This window comes from Theobroma cacao, chromosome 3, assembly GCF_053813885.1.
Source record: "Theobroma cacao isolate CCN51 chromosome 3, ASM5381388v1, whole genome shotgun sequence".
Taxonomy (NCBI): domain Eukaryota; kingdom Viridiplantae; phylum Streptophyta; class Magnoliopsida; order Malvales; family Malvaceae; genus Theobroma; species Theobroma cacao.
The window spans coordinates 23,927,506-23,932,051 of record NC_142641.1 but is presented as its reverse complement, the minus strand read 5'-3'; the positions used below and the strand labels follow the sequence as shown (position 1 = coordinate 23,932,051).

Here is a 4,546-nt window from a genome sequence, read left to right as displayed (position 1 = left end):
ATGCTTTTATAAACCCATAATTGAATTTAATTTCATTTTTTTTTATTTTTGATTAAAACAGATCGTAATCGATTGTTTACCTCGAGAAACGTGAAGCGAAAGCCATCTATTGAAAAGAAAAGTTTATTTATAGTCACTGAAGCCTACGAAAGCCTTATTCCTCGCTTTAAATGCTTTTATAATCCCATAATTGAATTGAATTTCCTTTTTTTTTATTTTTTGATTAAAACAGATCGTAATTGATTGTTTACCTCCTGAAACATGAAGCCAAAGCCATCCATTGACAAGAAAAGTTTATTTATAGTCACTAAAGCCTACGAAAGCCTTATTACTCGCTTTAAATGCTTTTATAATCCCATAATTGAATTTAATTTTATTTTTTTTTATTTTTTGATTAAAACAGATCGTAATTGATTGTTTACCTCCTGAAACATGAAGCCAAAGCCATCCATTGACAAGAAAAGTTTATTTATAGTCACTAAAGCCTACGAAAGCCTTATTACTCGCTTTAAATGCTTTTATAATCCCATAATTGAATTTAGTTTGATTTTTTTTACATTTTTTGATTAAAACAGATTGTAATTGATTGTTTACCTCGGGAAACGTGAAGCGAAAGCTATCCATTGAAAAGAAAAGTTTATTTACAGTCACTCATGGCTACAAAAGCCTTATTACTCGCTTTAAATGCTTTTATAATCCCATAATTGAATTTAATTTGAATTTTTTTACATTTTTTGATTAAAACAGATTGTAATTGATTGTTTACCTCGTGAAACGTAAAGCGAAAGCTATCCATTAAAAAGAAAGGTTTATTTATAGTCACTCATGGCTACGAAAGCCTTATTACTCGCTTTAAATGCTTTTATAATCCCATAATTGAATTTAATTTCATTTTTTTTATTTTTTGATTAAAACAAATCGTAATCGATTGTTTACCTCGAGAAACGTGAAGCGAAAGCCATCTATTGAAAAGAAAAGTTTATTTATAGTCACTAAAGCCTACGAAAGCCTTATTACTCGCTTTAAATGCTTTTATAATCCCATAATTGAATTTAATTTCATTTTTTTCATTTTTTGATTAAAACAGATCGTAATTAATTGTTTACCTCGGGAAACATGAAGCCAAAGCCATCCATTGACAAGTAAAGTTTATTTATAGTCACTAAAGATTACGAAAGCCTTATTACTCGCTTTAAATGCTTTAATAATCCCATAATTGAATTTAATTTGATTTTTTTTACATTTTTTTATTAAAACAGATTGTAATTGATTGTTTATGTCACGACCCGGAACTCCCATCGGGCCCGTGACAACCGCCGCGACGTCCCGATAAGCACTCATTACCCCGAATGCCGATCGAAACCCCGCAAGGCTTAGCATCAACTTCCGCATCTCCCCGGTGAGCGATAGTTATTAAATCTCGCATATCAAGAAATCATAAGTTGTTTCCAACTCAAAACAATAAAAATATTATTTTCTAGCTCACTGGGGCATTTTCGTCATTTTTTTTTTTGAAATTTCGAAATCCGAAAAAATGTAATATGTAAGTGGAAACACATATTTAATGATTTAAATTAAATTTTGAAGTCTAAAACATTCGTTTAAAGTAAAATTATAGCTATTTGAATATAATAAAAACATTAAATAAAATATTCTATTTTCTTAAAACACAATATTTTCAAAGTCTTTCTAAAATAACTTTTGTAGCGTAAGAGTAAAATAAATTTATTCATATAGTAATAAAGATAATTAAAGTATGAAATTTCGTTTACAGTGACACGTGGGCCCCCAACTAACCAAGAAAGTGTAGAGCTACGAACCCTTACTTCCTATGATGCAACTTCGAGATTAATTCTCGTCTTAATCAACTATCAACAAACTGTCCTGAGCCTGAAAAATGGATAGGAAGAGGGGTGAGATTAAATAATCCCAGTGAGTAAACAATTACCATCAAAAGCATCTAAAGCTGAATAGATGGAGGCAATATAAAAACGTTATATCTCAATAATGTTCATAACACAAAATTCGTTTCAATCTATACCAAATAATTTCTTTTCATCAAAATTTCCCCGACTTATGAAATTTTTTAAACTTGGCCCTGCCAATATCATTCTCGCGGGTACCTTCGTCAAGGTATCCCACTGAGACCGCCAAGGCTGTTCAATGACCCATACCCATAAACATGTTTTCACATCTGACACACAGCCGTTCCTTGGCGTTGGCTGAGTCTCACTCTCACGTGGTGGCCCGAACGTGAGGTGCACTCAAATCATACCTCAGGAGATACTTCACCCAACATCTCCCCCCGGAGGTAAGTATATAATTGAGTTACCGTGCCCCTCTCATAGGCAGTCCACGGAAACCCCCACCACTGCAGTGACCGTTTAATATACCATCAGACCCATAAAAATTCCAGTAGCATAATATGGCGAATAAAATGTAATCCAGTCTACCGAGACCAATCGAAAATTGTTCATATATTTCATGCCAACCCCAAAAATTTAGCCATCATGCTACCATAGTGTCATAAGCCCCAATTTCAATAACATAAAAAATCAAAAATTTCAACACAGTCTCCATATACTCAATTTTTCCAAAACAATATTTGATTTCAAAACCAGTATAAATCTCATTTTTATTAAAAAAACATTTTAATTGAAAAACATAATATTTTATAATTTAAATTCACCATTCAATAAAAGCATCAAACAAGTATAATTACTCTAGATATTTAAGACGATAAATTGTCCACTCACAGTTTTAGGAGTCGATGTACTCCTAATCCCAGTCTTCAAGCACAATTTTGATACTTTTACCAGTGTAATTTGCTCACCACCTATCCACAATGTACAATACATAATTCGCCACATCAATGCTTGACCATTATAAAATCAATTCAGGCTCGTTATATATGCATGATATGACATGCAACTTATCCGACTACCGCTTAAATGCGGTACTGACCTAATTCGGCTTATTACCCGATTAAATTACTAACGCGTCCAATTTAATCTCAAATTAATTTTTTTCAGTTTCTATACCTCAATTGCACCCAAATTGACTTAATGTCCCTCGGTGTGGTGCAAATTATCAGTCCTGATAGCAAATTACGAAAATACCCCTAATGGGTAAAAATTCATATTTTTGCTCCAAAAATTTCCATTATTTTTCTAGACTCATAATTCATCATTAGTCATCATAATTCCTCAAATAAACATCAAGATCATCAGCCAATATTCCCCTAGAAAATTCAGCCAATAATGGTAATGGAGGAAAATAAATTCTTTTCTTGTTGTTTTGTTCCTAAATATGCTAAACTAACACTAAACACTAACATAACTCAAAATCAAATTTATCTAACAACTTTCTCTCTCTAAACCCATATGACCAGAATTCAAATCATCCTCAAATCACATGATTCAACCATGAAAAATGATGGAAAATGCATGGGAAAGGTAAAGCACAAGACAAATTTAAGAAATGTTACCTTTTTTCACTTGATTTTTGAATTTCCACCTATTTTCCCTTTAAATTTCTTAGCTAGGGTTTTATTTTCTCCTTTCTCTCTCTTGTTTCTTGCTTGGCCGAATGTTGAAGAAGAAGAATGGGTGGGCTGATTTTTTTTATGCCTTTTTTATTGTTTAATGAAATAATATTATTTTATTCATATTTTAAATATTTTATTAATTCATTTTTTTTTTCTAGCCATCCATTTGTCCTACTTTTTCCACCATGCATTCCCTTTGACTTATCCAAGTCTTAAGTGAAATTTCCAGATTTTTCCAAAGTTTTGGTGAAGTAATTTTTGATATTTACACTTTTGCCCCCGTAAAAATCAAATATTACATTTTTACCCCAAAAACTGAAAAATTGTCCATAGACATATTTTTTTATCCCTTATACTCATATCATTCCCCAATTTGTCAAATGTGATCTAAATTCTCTCAAAATCTCAAATTTTATCCGCAGATGGAAAAATTACAATTTTACCCTTATATAGTGAAAATTTCAATTTGACTCCGAATTGATCCTCGAACTCCTAATTACCATTTTGAGTCATCCCTGAACTGTGAAACTCTTAATTTCACCTTAAAATTCCTATTTGAACTAGTTCGAGGCTTAATCGACTTAATGATACCATTAGAGGCAATATCGTCTTTTAACGATTTCTCGAACTTCCTAAATATACAAACATTCTATCGAGCATGTGAATGATATTATAATTATTTTACAAAGCAGGGTTTGACAGTTTACCTCGGGAAACGTGAAGCGAAAGCTATCCATTGAAAAGAAAAGTTTATTTACAGTCACTCAAGGCTACAAAAGCCTTATTACTCGCTTTAAATGCTTTTATAATCCCATAATTGAATTTAATTTGATTTTTTTTACATTTTTTGATTAAAACAGATTGTAATTGATTGTTTACCCCGGGAAACGTGAAGCGAAAGCTATCCATTGAAAAGAAAAGTTCATTTATCGACACTCATGGCTACGAAAGCCTTATTACACGCTTTAAATGCATTTATAAACCCATAATCGAGTTTAA

The 4,546-nt window shown here is 31.7% G+C and overlaps 1 long non-coding RNA gene across 1 annotated transcript; it reads right to left on the bottom strand.

The window, feature by feature from the left end:
• Positions 1–1,751: 1,751 nt before the first annotated feature.
• LOC148763641 (uncharacterized) lies at positions 1,752–3,772 on the bottom strand. Its single transcript, XR_016025505.1, has 3 exons — positions 3,488–3,772; positions 2,757–2,836; positions 1,752–1,890 (listed from the first exon to the last, which is right to left on the bottom strand). It is a non-coding gene; the product is annotated as an uncharacterized LOC148763641 (long non-coding RNA).
• Positions 3,773–4,546: the final 774 nt, after the last annotated feature.